At 35.7% G+C, this 17,360-nt stretch overlaps 1 pseudogene across 1 annotated transcript in view; it reads left to right on the top strand.

The window, feature by feature from the left end:
* LOC148955473 (kinesin-like protein KIF18A) overlaps positions 1-17,360 on the top strand; it is a 104,101-nt pseudogene that overhangs the window by 49,648 nt on the left and 37,093 nt on the right. Inside the window, exon 3 of the transcript XR_016143592.1 lies at positions 1,353-1,513. The product of XR_016143592.1 is annotated as a kinesin-like protein KIF18A (transcript). The remainder of the gene's footprint in view (positions 1-1,352; positions 1,514-17,360) is intronic.

Below are 17,360 nucleotides of genomic sequence, written 5' to 3'. Positions count from 1 at the left end.
TTCGCTAGATTTAAGGTGCTTTTGCTTGTAAATTTACAATGACTTACATTTATTGATGACGACTTGGCATGGATTTGGACATTTCTATTTGGTTGATGGTTCGGTTTTACTGTTTGGTCCTAGGTAGTTGGATTGATGAGTAAGGTCAAAACCTCGTTCATGTGCACATTTGTCTCAGTTGCTGGATTAGGACTAAAGTTTTTTTTTTTTTTTTGCCAAGTAATTAACAATTAAAAAAAATAAGATCTTACGAAATTAAAAAATGGAGCTCATGGATGAGGCTTCTGCATAGCTCATATACTTTCGACATATTCTTTTGAGTAGAGCCCCCGTATCAGTCTCCACAACTTCTCTTTTTTCCAGGGCCTGCTTTCCCTGTCATTGTTTTTTTGTGTAGATTAATTAGAAAAACTTTTTCCACAAAATAAGTTTTTCAAAGAAAAGTAAAGAACTCCATTAAACAAAAAACGAGCAAAAATAAAATCAAATAATCTACCAAGCGGGAAACTACCACAAACCAGTATCGATAAATAAATGAAACCCAAAACGAACAGAAATTACAATAAATAACCGAGTCAAACTGAAAACGAGCAGAAATTAACATAAGTTGGGCTCAAAACCCCTATGCCTTCCCAAGGCCAGAATATAATTTGCACTTGACTGAAAAATATATAAATGTTTTAACTTTTGTACCTTTAATAAATCAAATAATATTAAGATTTTGATTACTAAATATCAGTATATGTAATTAAACTGACAATGCACATTCATTTGTATTTTTTTCAGTAAAGTGCAAATTATGTTCTGGCCTAGGGAAGGCATATGGGTTTTGAGCCCAACTTATGTTAATTTCTGCTCGTTTTCAGTTAGAGTTATCAAACGTTGTCAGTTATCAATAAAAAGGAATCCGCAAAAATTTCAAACTTTTTTTGTGGGGAGTTCTAATCCCCAGTATTACCCCCCTCCTCCCTTCCGTTCCACGAGCTTCAGCTTTTGCTTTTTAATACGAAGGAAATTCTTATAGTGGAAGGAAAATAGAAATGAAAATGGGTTGTAATAACAGGTGGGCTTGTTTATTACATAAAACAAAATTACATAAAAACTTAAAAAAACAAAACGTATAAAATACTAACTTAACTTACTTAGTTTGACTGGGTTATAAGGTGGTGAAAATGACATTTAGCTTAACTTCTGTTGGTATTGAATGATCTTATTTCTACTTTAATCGTATAACAAATTACAATAAATGCTTTGAATGTCAACTGGGACAATCATGAAAACAATAAAATTTTAAAATAATTTTTATAATTAAGAATTTGTTTTCTGAGATGTATACTCTGCTATATTTTTAGGGACTCGAATAAAAAACAGAAAAGAAATGCAAATTTTGTGTTTGGTAATTTATTTTCCGAGGATTCGACAAATTTATAAGAATTTGAGGCTTCAATCAAACCTCTTGTTCAAACTGTTCTTGATGGGAACAATTGCTCAGTTTTCGCCTACGGGGCAACAGGTTAGTCCGTTCTTTATCAATTCTACTTCATTTCTGCAGTCTTGTCGTAAATCTACATATGGTGTTCTTTTAAGAACATTAAGTTTAAAAAAGTGAGGGCTTTTTGGTGGAAGTAAAAAGTGGATTAAAACTTTAAACGAACAAAGATTATTGTTTTCGTAGGCTTTGCAACATATATCTGTAAAATTAGCCCAAATAAACCGACACAGGATATTTCTTTTTATTTGTAAAATTTTGAAAAACTAACGTTTTACTGAAAAAACAAATTCCATTTCTGTTCGTTTTAGGTTTGAATTATCAGATAACTTTGTATCTTCACGGCTTGGACTTATTTTTTGTGGCTCTTCAGAAAACGTTTTCTTATTATCTTTAAATATTTCATTATTACTTTCAGTTTGGCTTGTCTATTTTAAAATGTTCAGATTTTTAGGTAGCCCACCCCCCACAAAAACACAAAATTTGACCCTTGACCCCTCATATTATCTTGAACTTTCAAATTTATCCCCCTAATCATTCTGGAAGTATTGTAAACATCCTATTTTTATAAGATACATACGCATAGGGTCTGACCCTGCCTCAAATCAAAATTGGGAATTGCCTGGAACACATCTTTGAAGTCTCAACTCGATCTCCCAAGCCTTTCTTCAGATATGGTGAATGCCCTACTTTGCTAACTTGGTAAATGCAGGGACTTGATTCGTAAGGGACTTCAAGTGTGTGAGTCAAAGGGGGGCCAGTTCGTACGCGGACCCTCCCCCCCTGACAATTTACCATCCCCCATCCCCGGAAAATTATCCCCACAGGTAAAATGGAGCAGCCAACGGGAAATTAAGACAAATAAAAAGAATGAAGAAAAGAAGATATTATGGAAATTCCACTTATTTTCCAAATTACATATAGCGAAGTAATTTTAATAGAAATATCATGAAAATCAGCCAAAAATAAAGGCAACCCAGTCGTTAAAATCCATTGCTTCCACCCCCCCCCCCCCCGAAAAAACAACATATTTTTGGTAGTGACGCCTCTGGTCGGTATCAGACCCAGTTCATGGGAAAGTAATTACTCGTATTTTTAGTCTCAGCATGTCTGTGCAGTTCCATCATAGGGAAGTTCTTCTATAATTGCCACTCAAGTTATTTTTCCAAACTTTGATCTTATCCTGCTATAATAACTCAACCAATCAAGACATTTGTGACTCGCAAGTAGTATTGATATACACAGTCCGGAACCTACAGGAAAACCTACAAGAATATTGTCAAAAGTGTAATAGATTTCAAAAATACATGAAAAAATACATTGAATTGCGCAAGGAAAACCCATGGTTGTGTCATTAAACTCACGCGTGAACATTTCGAAAAGTTGGCAAGGTTTTTGTTTTTGATAAGAATTGCATAATGAATGTATCGTTTGACGTGGGCATTTTTTATGAGCCAATCAGAGGTTGTTCAATATACGATAACTTGATTTGTGGTTGGGATTTGAATAAATGAAATGGTTTTCACTACGATTCATGTTAGTAATAGAATTAAATTCAGAGATAATAGTTTATTTGAGAGGATATGAGTGGGTAAAAAAGGAGTGGTGCATTTACATTATTAGAGATTAATGATGGAACCGACAGCAGCAGCAGCAACGATATTCGAGTACCCAATGTAGCTGTGGAAATAACCGCTGGCTGTAGACTATGCCTTGAATGGGATAGTATGTATGCTAGATACGTGATATCATTAAGCAAGTTTAAGCAGGAGGAGCAACTATGTTTTTCTGGAAATGTGAATATTCTTCGTATAAAAAAACTTCATTCAGCATTAGATGTTCTATCGAAAAATATTGACGAGAACAAAATGCATCAGTAAATATTATTATTATTGTAATTATGTTCAATAAAATTGTTTCTAAATCAAATGTATTTTTATTTCTATAGTAGACTAGCGTATATTTTCTAGAGTAGAAAAGCAAATTCTGGTTAGTCTGTAGTTGGTTGTGAGAGTGTTAGGACTCTAAAAAAATGGATAGATTTGAGAAAGAGCGAATCTTGGGGAATCTAGTGTTTATGGAAAAAAATTTAATTCTAGATGGCAATTTTCTAGAGCTGTCTATTCAAAGGAAGATATTTTCTCAGGGAATGCTTGTGGATATAATGAAAACTGATTCTACATCATTAGACTATTGTATGAAGCTTCTACGTCGTGGTCCAAATGCATTTACACAATTTACTGATATATTGATCACGACACGGCAAAATGATATTGTGGATATGCTTTTAAACATTAGTTTAGAAATTTAGGAGTTTTTTTTCATGAGAAAGATGGTGCTCAAAGATGATTTACTCCTCTCTCTCTCTCAGAAAATTTTTGTTGTTGCTAGCTCAATTTCATTGTGGCAGTGAGGGTCACAACACATAACAAAATGCATCTTTCATGCTCCAGAGGCATGTAGGCGCTAGGTAGCTGGTCATCATACGGTAATTATCCACTGGTTGACGTATAAGCTTAGAATTGTGGATTGTACACACAATGAGAATTGGAAAGGGTATATGTTCCGAAGACTACTGTCCGCGACAACCGCCAGAAAAGAATATGTGGCTCTCATCTTACAGGCCACCTATGCTCAAATTGTCATTATGAGAAATATAATCAATGAGAGAATATATATCCAGGTATGATTGGAAAGAATCCTAACCGTGATGTTAGTTTATTGCTACGAGATTGGTATCGTCGTAGTTTTAGAATGTTCTGGAAGGAGGAGCCGGGTCAACGACTCAACTGTTGGAACAGCAAAAGAATATGGTTTCTACGTCATCGTTGTGAAGACAATGGGTGTTATGATTCTAAACCCACTGTTTTTTATTTGGCTGTGACAGAATGTGATTCGCCACTTGAGGACACTGTTTATGAAATTGCTTCAAATAAACAAATTGAAACATTTGAATTCCATAGAATGAATGAGAATATTGTCATTGACTATAAAAAGAGATATTGCAAGACTGAAGTCACACTCTATTGTAGAAAATGTGACCCTGACATTGCAGTACATCAGGATCAGTACACTGTGAATTCAGATAATCTACCTGCACTAGTTGTTGTAGACAAATACCTATACCTAGTAGAAGATGAAATCTAAAGAGTAGAAAAGTCGTTTTATCATGTATATAAATTTTTATTAATAAACAATTTCACATACATTTTTAGAATATTTTATTCGTAGGGCACTAAAATCAATATTAAATACGCTTGTAAGTATTTTTTACACTAGAAAGTCGTTCAATCGAGGTAAGTCAACGTAGATGTTGAGAAACTGCTTGTAGGTGTAGCCACGACATCTGAACATGAAAAAGAGTAGTGCATGAAAGCCATATGTCTTAGTCGTTAAATCCTGTACTCTTCGTTGATTTTGAATAATGGTTTTCCCACTGCTTTCAATAAAGTTGCTGATGTATGGCGTATAGAATTTATACGATAGGCCAAGAGGATCAAAAAATTCAATATTCTTCGCTGTTTGAAAGATGCATAGCCAATGACCGGTCTTCAAAGTCGATGGACTGCTATTAACAATGATTAAGGTATTGTTAACACTTGGAATTTTTCAATGAAGTCCGAGAGTATACAATAGGAGTTGTACTTGGACATGTATCAATCCATACTAAATACATTGATTATATGGTATGTGTTCATAGTTCTTGGTTTAGTAGAACACTGCCGTCAAGCGTGATTTTATAATAGATTTCAAATTGAGTTCATGATCATAGAATGATATTCTCAGTAACCGCATTAATAAATTTCCAGTTAAAGCGTGCAGTACCCGTATGAAGGTTGTTCAAGCCTTGGATTATTAACAGGTCCAGCACTTTAACCCCATGATTTTTTGAAAGCTAACAGTTAATCATCCTATTTTAAAACAATTAAGTGTCATGATCTAGGGATTGCATGGTCAACTCGTACAGAGTTCTATAGGATTTTTTGTCAAAAGATAGAGTGTACAGTGGAATACCATTCACTTTGCAAACAAAGCTAGGTAGACCGGAAAATTTAAAATCATGGGGGGGATTCAGTCCAGGATCCAACAGCACTGCCACTCTTTACAAAGGCCAAAGCCAATTTTGATAGGATTTCTCCATTGATAAATGATGAATCGCTATAGCCACGAGATCCAGTGTCAATATGACATTGATTGGTGATCGTATGGCGGATAAGAGGTTTAATGTTGTTGCCATTGGCTCTTAGCTTTTCCACTGCCAGTGCAACAGAGCTCATAACCTGTTGTTTTCGGACGTGGAGAATTGCCGATGTGATAATGACATTTGCATCGGGTGTCGCAGGAAGTGTTTTTCTCAAAATGAAATTCGATGGGGCCAGCTCTAACTTCATGTCAATCTTAGCATTGGGGGGTAACCATTGGGATATATTGAATATCTCATGATTTAATTTTCCAACCAGATGATGCTCTTGGGTCACTGCAGTAGTCAACTCACCGTCAGTATCAACACCTGATCGATATTCATAGCCTAATGATTGTCCTCTCAACTCCTTGTATGCCTTTGGTGTCATCATCATAAATTGTATGTAGCTTGCATAGTTGGATAAATTATTGCTAGTGCTCACCAAAGTGCCATAAATAAATACATTAATTTGTTTGAATAGGTTGTGTAGAATACAGTTCTCATAGGAAAGACCATCAGCAGCATTTGGAGTTGTATTATCTGACTTTTTCTTCACCGCAACAGTTAAATCAATAAATGTTGATCACAAATCAATGAAATAGTCATCATTGGAAAATATTTCACAGTGTATATTGTATGAGTGGGGTTGTTGGGGGTAAAATTGTTCATAATAGGCATAATTGACCCTGACATAAAAATTTTCAGCATTGAATAGATTCAATGAGGAACTAATTGATGGGTATGATTCCTTGTGAGGGAGATAAGTCATCTTAAGAGAAGAAATCCTTCTTTGGATTTCTTCGCCCAATGCCCAATTCACTTCTTAGTGTTAACTGACAGAGTTCCAAATACGAAGTGTTTACAGGAACATACTGAAGATGCTTTATATTATAGTGATGAACAAGTTCATGAGATGTTTTTCGTTCAAGAACACGTAGGAGGGGGACATTTGAATTACCGACTCTCGATGTTTCCACAAAGGATGCATAGAGAAATATGCAAGAGTCCGAGGCAAAACCAGGTGGATAATCAGCAAAAATAACTTGATTCATCCCATAAACGGTTCCAGCATTTTCCCCATTGATACTGTTCTGTTTAAAGCCAAGAATATCTTTCAGATTATTATTGAGAGTGATTATTTGGGTTTCATCATGTGAGATAATGTAAATTCTATCAAGTGCCATTAAATAATTAAAATGTAGTTTACCACTTCTGCAAAATGAGATTTTTCTATCTATTGTAAGCAACGAATCTATCATATTATTCTATTTAATATATTTCAATTTTGCATGTGTATAGTCACTAAAGTTAAGTGCTTCAACCCATTCATAGTCGACATAGCTCAACCCATTCATAGCCCAATAGAATGGTATAACTTTTATATCATACACACGATCCTTTCTCAGGATGTCATAGGTATTTTTGAGAATACAGTCAACAAGAGCCACTTCATACGCACAATCAAATTTGATGGCGGGGGAGAGTTTTGTCCAAAAATCACTTGTCGCATTCAAGTTGTTATAGAGAGGATCGGAAATATTGGACAAAGCTGCCACATAGAAAGTATGGGGCATTATCAATATCGTTAACATTGATGCAAGAATCAAAATCAAAGTTGTATCATATACACTAAATAATTGACAGATTCTTAAACACATTATTACTACTCTGTAATATATCCTCAACGCTATAGGTTTAATTATTATTTTTAACTTTTTGTAGTTCTTTGTCATAAAAGCCGCCGAGAATCTCTTCATAATTTGGTATCACGCAAACGATAAGTTATAGGTTTAGTGTCTAGGATTTTTGCCACTTTAAAAAGTTCAGTGGACCACAAGTAATTCTCCTTTTCAAAAACATTAGTTGTTCTATTAATTCGAACAGTATCACCAACATTGAATTTATTTTTCTTCTTGACAACAGATTCATTGGAATATTGTTTAAGAAAGGTGTCAATTGTATCATGATCAGAATGATGAACTTCCGTTGGAGTAGAGTTCGACAATGATCGATGAGCTCGTTGATTATAAATCAACATGATTTTATCTAAATCATGAATAAAAGCCGGTGTATTTTTCAATGTGCAATATCTTGAAATTAAAAGTCGAATAGTTCTTATCAATCGTTCGGCCAATGGAGCCTTTATAGGACTATGACCATGATAGAGCAGTGTACTATATTTCTCTAGTACTTTTGCAACATGAGGATTGACAAATTCACTACCGCGATCCGTTTGCATTTTTTTATACGAATCCTGTTCGAGAATACTTTCAGTGGCCTGAGCAACTTCAACGCCTCTCTTTGATCGCAATGGAATTGTATATGCATAACGACTAAAAACACTGATTGCAAGTCGAATGTACTTGTGTGGTATATTGTGACGTCATTGAACCTCATCTAGAGTCAGAACTGCATGCATTATATACAATGGGTAAAAGGTTTTAGTTTTTCGATATTGATTGACACAAAGTCTATGATTCCTATGCAGGATGTAACTTGATTCATTTTGTAGATAGTCTTGTACACTTTTAGTCTGAACACCAGTGACTTTGGAAAGAGTGGTGGGGGAACTTAAACTCCCCGCCTCACCAATATTTTCATAAGCACCTTTCAGAACTTCAACCATTTTGAACGTAAACACGTTGTGTAACGTCCGCTACCCTGTTGTATACTGGATGGTGATGGTGACATGATACGTTTTCACTTTTTCCTCGCCACCATTGTCATGTTTTTTTTTCCACTAGGTGTGCTAATATTTTCCAAAATTTATTTAAAATCGTCTTCTTCTTCTTCTTCTTCTTCTTCATGTTTTAATGGTGTTGTTGTTGTTGTTGATGTTGATGCATGTTCATTTAATTTTTTTATAATTTTTATATTGCTAATAAGAATTTTGTTGAAGTTTAATGTATTTATAAAGTTGTATAGATGAGCGTCAAATGATAATAGTCCTTTACGATTTGTAACCATATCATAGATTAAATCAAGTAGACTATAGATCTTGCCCTGAATTATAATCCCTTTCCCATTGATCTCAACTTGAACATGATCTTGACCACTTTCCATGAGATAGGTTAGGAGTCGTTTACTTTGTTAACGATATGAGTGGGGCATTAGATTTCTAATTTTCAATACAATTGAATCCAATTACTACTTCTTTAATTGTGTTCCAGCAGCAGCAGCAGAATCCTGAGGAGATGATTCTTTTTTGTGATCAATAGCAGCAGCAGTGGCCTTCACACGATGGGCCTTAGATTTGTCCACTCGGCGAAGTGCATCTTGAAGTAAAAGCAGTTTTTTATCATCCTCAATATTCTCATTGTCAAGGAATTTACTCAGATTGTTCTCAAAGTGTTCCACGGGTGAGAGAGCGAGTTCTATTGGAGTCAATTTATAGGGTTTTGCCATTCTCTCTCTCTAGAGAAAACTGTTTACAAGTCAGGCAATTATTGGCAGTAAAAGTGTGAAAAAGCTACCACCCGCCTGAAGAAGTCTTTTCTTTTTAAAATTCTTTCCTTTCTTTTTAGAGGCCAATGTACGTACAATGGAACGATGTTGCTTTGCCTGTTGCTTAACTACTTCTGGCAGTTGAACATTACCATCGGTCAAATCAAAACAAAGTTCAGACATTAGATTAATGAAATCACTGTCAATATCATGTTTGAGTATGGCTTTTCCAAGCGAGGGTTTTGAAGTGCTTAGAACTGAAAACAGATGTCTATTTTCATGTAGTTTCTTCAGTGTCATGATAGCAACTAATAGGTCTTTTTAGTGTTCACGGGGAGATATACTGTAATTTCATTGTCAAAAATATCTGTGACTACACGCAGAACCTCGGGTGTATTTTGATTAAGATCCAATAGGATGTAGCCGTAGGGTTTATTAGTTGCCTGATTGTATGCTGAGAGCAGACGTTTTTGGGTGCTTGGATAAATTTGAGTATTGAGAGTTATTAGGGAGCTAGAATATCGAACAAATCTGTAGATGATATAGTAGGTGTAGTTCAATGTAAGTGTTCGCATACATTTGCTCTTATGAAAGAGATTGTGAAGAACCAGAGTAACGGAAATCTGTTCATGATGAGAGCTATTAGTGAACAATTGCAGCATTTCCTGGGACCATTGTTCAATAGATTCTGCCATATCGTCCATGATCAGCCAAGAGTTTGGTTCAACAAAGCTGAAAACATCAAGTCCCTGTATTAATTGTATCTGTAACAAACCCAAGGTGGCAGCAATTGCTTTTATTTCATCGCATGACTGCTGCCAAATAATCTGAGAATAGTAGATTTTTTCAGGCTTTATCACGAGTATTTAGTCACAATTTTTAATTATTTTAGTTAAGAGTGTTGTTTTGCCTTACATTGACGGTCCACACAGAAACGATCTGAATGGTGTTTTAAATTGATACATGTTCCCTTCAACAGTTCACCTAGACAACTAACTGTAGACTATGGCTGTCTAATGACTAAATAATTTCCCTATTACTACAACTACTACTACTACTACTACTACTACTACTACTACTACTACTACTCTCTTCAAGAATAATAATAAGAAGAAGAAGACGAATAAATAATCATATGTTTTAATCGTATACATAAGAAACTAACAATAGTTTTAAAAATATTACATTGAACATCAATGCACATTAAACATGATAAAATACACTTTTTAATTTATTTATGATAAAAATACAACATTGACATAGGCAGATAGAAAAAAAAACACTTAAATAAATACACTTTTTTTTCAATTTATTTATAATAAAAAATACAGCATTTACATAGGCACAGAGAAAAAAATAAAACGCTTAAATAAATACATTTGTTTTGTTTATTTATTTATAGAAAAATACAACATTTATTAGAATAAAGCACTTGAAATAATAATATCACTTTTATTTACAGCATTTTAAATTTTGGGATCCCCCTCCCCCCCCCCGAGGGCGGCCACTGTGGCGGCCGGGGGCCCGCTGCGGCGGGCCGGGAAGCCCCGGGCGCCAGGAAGCGGGGGGGGGGGGCCGTTGCGGCGGGCCCGGGCCGGGGCTGGCCTTAAATAGTGGAAATTGATCTGCCTTGCACACACACACACACATTGAAAATTGTTTATGATATAGAAAAAAATTAAAAAAAAACACCCAATTACCCAAAAAACCCTCCTACCCAATTTATACTTTTTTAAATGAATTTAAGTTAATTTTTCTAGACCGAGTTGTTTTCTGTACTCTATACATTCAACTCGGTCTGAAATTAAATAATGACCGTGTGGTAGTACCTTCACACCATCCTCAAGTACATAGACTTAGTCCGATATGGCAGACATGGCGTTTTTCTCAACTCTAACTGTGTAGTTTTTAACTTGTAAAGAGCGAATCGCCATGACTTTCGCCCTTGGCACTAAACTACGTTCCACACAGTTTCTATACACACTCATGTCGAAATTATTTTTTACAAAGTGTGTAGGTACCCCCTTGCAACCTTGTTTGATATCCTTGTTGTGCGTTTCCACACAGTGTACCTTCGGACCAGGAAACACATCACTGAATATCAGATCACTGCCTGTTTCAGATTTTAACATTAACAATTGATTTGGGGCCTGGCCTTTCACTAGCTCTGGGTGGAGGATTTCTTCCCAAATAGTGTAGTTTGTTTTTGAGCTAATATATTCACCATTTTCCTAATCATTGAATAGATTTTTAGTGTTGACTTTTAACAGGAATGAATCAGTGTCCCCGTAATACACTTGAACTTGTCCCTCAATCGGTCACTGTACCATGCCTACATTATAATAAAATGACAACATGAGTTTCTTGGATATTTCAGTTATTGCACTTCCGCCTGCAATATTTTTATTTAATACAATGTTTCTTTTATTACGGTGTAGGAGCACCGTATTAGAGTCTATGATTTCGAACGATGTGAAGCTTGGATCCGCACTGATTCGAGAACAATCTTTGGGATTGGTTACAATGTCACATCGACTTCTGTTTCGTACGCTCTCGCAAATTTTACCGACAGTTGAGTTCAAAATGAGTTTATAGACTCCTTTTTTAACTTTCGTTTTCGCTTGTGAACGCTTATTGACACAGGTGTCAATAAACGTTTTCATGAAAGGCTTTTGATCAAATTGGAGGGCTCTATGAATCTTTGTGACTTTGAAACCATTGGACACCATCCATTTCAATAGCACGTGATGAACAACGATATTCTGTTTCGGGTTGAGGTCGGCAATCAGTTTTTGTTTTGAAGGGACCCAGTGCATACTCCCGTCCTCTACTAAAGGTAAATTGTAGGGGCTCAGAGAGTCCCTACCCACTGGTCTATATTTGCACGGAAAAACAAAGTCTTTTACCGGGTCATGGATTTCCATGGGTATTTCATCGTCAATTTAAAAAAACCATCCCTGTGCCCCATTCTCATCAACACTGGCAATTTCGGATAAATTTGAAGCACAGGGATTTTCGAGCCATTTATAATTGCTACACGGCAAACAGTTGTGAGTTATTGTAGATTGGTTAACAGAATTCCTATCCAAAAAAACTGCTTCTGACTTCTCATCGGTGTGCTGTCCAATCGGATCAGTTTTCATGATACAATCCCCGTGAAAAACAAACCCACCCCTCATTGATCTATCTAAAAAAAGAATCTGATCCAACTTGGCTATAATAACTATTTATTATTTTCTGATTTTGAGTATAAATTCCATAACCAAAATATGAGTTGCAAAATAAAAATCAAAAAACAACCCAAAAAACCCAACGATTTTATCCGTATTTTTGCACACAATGTCCAGAAGAGTGAGTACGTCTTTAGCCAAGTATAGTTTACAATAATCCCACCCTTTTTTACATCTGCCCTTTGCCCAAACCCTCTTAGAAATTTCGTAGTCGCTAGTGGTGCACTCACTCTCAGTAAGAAATTGTAAAAAGCTTCAATGGGCGGTAGTGACACCTCATCTAGCCTCGAGCCAGAGTTGTAATAATCATATGGATATATACCCTTACACGTTAATAAATTATACATTTCATCATCGGGGACGCGCTGTTTGAGGAGGGGGAAGCTATCAAAATTGTCACCTTTCTGCACCTGAATCAATTGACTTAAAGATTTGGGGAAGAAGCTGAAAGAGTCTAAAAAACGGATTTTATTCAGGCACGTGTTACCCTTGTCAAGTGTTTTCCACACGAATTCTAGCAGCAGTAGCTTCTCCGATGATTTGGGTATGATATTATATGAAAAAGAACCATCTATCGATGCGTCATCTACAACTCCACCCTTGGCAATGCGGGCCAACGCTGGTAGAACCAATTTCAAGTCGTAATTAGAATTGTGTATAAAAACAGCTACGAAATATTGTTGTCTAACGTTTAAATTGCACGATTGGTGTGCAACCCCTCTAAAGTTACTCCCTCCCGATGTAATTTCCTGCCACAAATGGTCTTTTTCGATCATCTTCCTCCTCCCATCTATTTCCAACACCATCATCAAATTCCCCTTTGCGAACCCAACATATTTTACGATTTTTAATGGCCACTATGTCATCTGGTGATAGGAGCATAGGATAGTTTGTATAACGAAGGCACGAAATTGCACCGTTCACTGTTTTGATTAGACTGACCAATGCCGAGCGCATGCACTCTTCACCGTCACTCAACATCTCAACTACATCCAGTACTTGCATGATATTATTGGAATCTCATTGCGCGTGAGCGTAAGAGACCCCTATGGCTTCAGGTATTGTAACACTATTTAAATTTTACGAATCATTCACGTCTGCCAGTATCGCCTCGAAGTCTAAAGCGATTTTATTGCTCTGCTGATGCGTGTCTGCAGGAGCGTGGAAATTTTAAAACGTAAGATCGCTCTATCTCCGCTTACCGTTTCCACAGCCTGGTATGCATGACGTTTACAGTGTTTCATGTGATGCTTTAACTTTAAATCAGAGCGAAATCTTGAGAGACATGTTGGACAGTAATAACATACACCACGTCGCTGTTTACCCTCACATAGAGCCCTACTAATATCCATAATTGGATTGAAATGACCAATTGAATCGGAGTCTGTGGGTGGGGTGTATAGAAGCCACACCCAATGTTCTACTGATTCAATTGAAGGAGCTAGCACTGGAAATAATACACCCTTCTTATCAGAACGTTGACCCTCTTCAAATTCTGCTTCATAATCTAACACCGTGACACCAATCTTTAAATGTGCATTAGGCCGCTCAAAAATATCTATTCCTTTTAGTGTCACGGAAAATTGATCATTTAAACAATTAAAATCTACTTTGGGGAACTTTGAACCCTCCCTACCCTTAACTGCCATTTCATCCAACTTTCTTAGAGGCATCTATTCGAAGTGGTCTGTATGCTGCAACTAAAAATGCATACTTGAAACACTAGCCTCGTATCGAAACAGATTCATTGTGCCCCCTGACATCCCTCTAAATCTGAATGATATTTTTATTCAATTGCCCTCCCTCCCCCATGCCCACCTCTTACAGTACAATCCTTTTTAAAACTACATATATTAACATTTAAACTTTCAATAAATAAAACCACAGATCCAATGCCCCCCTCGTTATAGTTTTACCACGTACTTTGAATACTATTAACCCAAATTATAAAAACCACCCCATAGTTTGATAAATGCGGGCGAATTGCCAACATCTCTGCGTGCAAGTACTTCGAATACATCTCACCCTCATTTTCATTAAAAAAAATATTTTTAGTGCTATTGATGCTTTTAAACTGACCCCCACTCCCCACACCCCCATCTGTTGCTCAAGAATGGCTCGAATATTATAATTATATAAATGTTTAAAGGCCAAGCGATCTGCTATTATATCCCCCGACACTAGAGAGTTGAAGGGATCACCGAATTTGGCGCTGTAGACTTTTGTGTGGTGCAAGGCAGAGTTGGACAGAAAAAAATCTGGAAGAGGGGATACTGGTGTTGTTGTTGTATTACTACTACTAGTACTAGATATATCTTTATGCGGAATGGTGGTGGGTGACACAGAATTGTCAATTGCACCATCCCCAGTCTGTTCAATAACATTGGTTGGAGATGGCATGAGGGCCACTAAGCCTGATAGCACATATTCCTAGGTGTTTGGGGACAGTTGATCGAGCCAGCCTATATTGTCCTGTGTTGGAATTTCGTTATGAGGACCCGGTTCAGATGCACTAGTAACATCTCCTAAATGCTCACGCATAAAACTCTGCCCACTCCGGATCCTCAAGCATGTCAATATAACAGGTTAAGTCGTCTAGGCTAGCCATTTCCCCAAAACCATCATTAAGGAAACCTCTATGCCATTCCATATTCTCTAGAACTAATGTAGGTTCATCACTGAACTCAGTTGGTGGTGAAAGAATTGGTCCAGTAAATGCTGATGTCTCATCACTCAATGGTGGTGGTGCTATATCATTAATCTGTAGAAAAAAGATTTTATTTTTTATGTGAAATAAGCATTATTTCAAAAAGTTGAAAAATCATGTTCATTTTTTTTTCCATATCATCCATAAAACTCAATTGATCCTAGAATTATTTAAACTAAATAATTCTTGCTTAAAGCATTATTTACAGAACAAATGCATAATAAACTACAAATTGTGTTAGTAACATAGACACAAACACACAATAAAATAGTGAAAATCATTACATTGTTATTGAATTTACAATATCTCAATGAATCATCAAGTAGATGCGGCGCATGCACCGCACACACACACAGGCACACACACACGCACACACACACACACACACGCACACACACACACACATACACACACACACATAAAACAATCATTACACCGTTATTGAATTTGCAATGTTCATTATACTATCTCTGTGAATAATCTAGTAGATGTGGTGCATGCACCGCTCACACACACACACACACACACACACACACACACATACAACAATCATTACGACGTTATTGAATTATCGGGTATACAGAAAAATACGTGGCACATGTACCGCTCACACACACACTCCTTCAAATAGACTTGGGAAAAAGAATCATTAGCGAGAAATAATATTTGAAAACTCACATTTAAATTTGCATCTTGCATGTCGAGAGTTGTAGGGGTCTCATCAGTCTCGCATTGCATTGGTCGTGACGGGCCCGGCAATGCTGGATAGGGGGTCACCCCCCGATCTTGACTAGATGAGACTGATACATTATGAGAATCTATCCATTCTCTCTTGAATTTTCTGCCAGGTTGCATAAAGGTTTGTGCAAAGCCGACACTGGCTTGAGAGGCTCCTGGCTGGTCCAGCGAACTTGTATTGGAGCTAGCATATCTGACGATTGATGGTCTTGCAGCTTGCATCGATGTGATATAAACACATCTTGCGCTCTTTTCGGAAGGAGGGTAATTGCATGAATACACCTCAACATCCTTAAAAAAGAAGAAAAATTTAGTAACGAAATAATATGCCCTCTTTTACAGATAAATTGCCCTCTAAAGTTTATTCTGGTGTTTGTAGCACTCTATGGCCTAGCACTTTAGAAATATTTAAAAAGAAAAGCTTTTAAAGTAAAATTTTGGAAAATTTTGAGTTTGGAGGGAAGGGGGATTTCAAAAACATCTCCCCATAATATAATTTGACCTATAAAGTTAATTCTGATGTTTGTAGTGCTATAAATATTAGCACTTTAGAAATATTTAAAAAGAAAAGCTTTTAAAGTAAAATTTTTGAAAATTTGAGTTTGGAAGGAAGGGGTATTTCAAAAACATCTCCCCATAATATAATTTGACCTATAAAGTCAATTCTGATGTTTGTAGTGCTATAAATATTAGCTTTTTAGAAATATTTAAAAAGAAAAGCTTTTAAAGTAAAATTTGGAAAATTTTGAGTTTGGAGGGAAGGGGGATTTCAAAAACATTTCCCCATAAGATAATTTGACCTATAAAGTCAATTCTGATGTTTGTAGTGCTATAACTATTAGCACTCTAGAAATATTTAAAAAGAAAAGCTTTTAAAGTAAAATTTGGAAAATTTTGAGTTTGGAGGGAAGGTAGATTTCAAAAACATCCCCCCATAATATAATTTGACCTATAAATTCAATTCTTATGTTTTTAGTTCTATAAATATTATAAATTTATAAATATTTAAAAATAAAATCTTTTAAAGTAAAATTTTGGAAAATTTTGAGTTTGGAGGGAAGGGGGATTTCAAAAACATCTCACCATAATATAATTTGACTTATAAAGTCAATTATGATGTTTATAGTGCTATAAATATTAGCACTTTAGAAATATTTAAAAAGAAAAGCTTTTAAAGTAAAATTTGGAAAATTTTGAGTTTGGAGGGAAGGGAGATTTCAAAAAATCTCCCCATAATATAATTTGACCTATAAAGTCAATTCTGATGATTGTAGTGCTATAACTATTAGCACTTTAGAAATATTTAAAAAGAAACGCTTTTAAAGTAAAATTTGAAAAATTTTGAGTTTGGAGGGAAGGGGGATTTCAAAAACATCTCCCCATAATATAATTTGACCCATAAAGTCAATTCTGATGTTTGTAGTGCTATAACTATTAGCACTTTAGAAATATTTAAAAAGAAAAGTTTTTAAAGTAAAATTTGGAAAATTTCGAGTTTGGAGGGAAGGGAGATTTAAAAAAATCTACCCATAATATAATTTGATATATAAAGTCAATTCTGATTATTGT

This window comes from Artemia sp. Qi Xiang Cuo, chromosome 2 (assembly GCF_049724085.1).
Source record: "Artemia sp. Qi Xiang Cuo chromosome 2, ASM4972408v1, whole genome shotgun sequence".
Taxonomy (NCBI): Eukaryota; Metazoa; Arthropoda; class Branchiopoda; order Anostraca; family Artemiidae; genus Artemia; species Artemia sp. Qi Xiang Cuo.
This window is presented reverse-complemented; position numbering and strand designations above follow the sequence as displayed.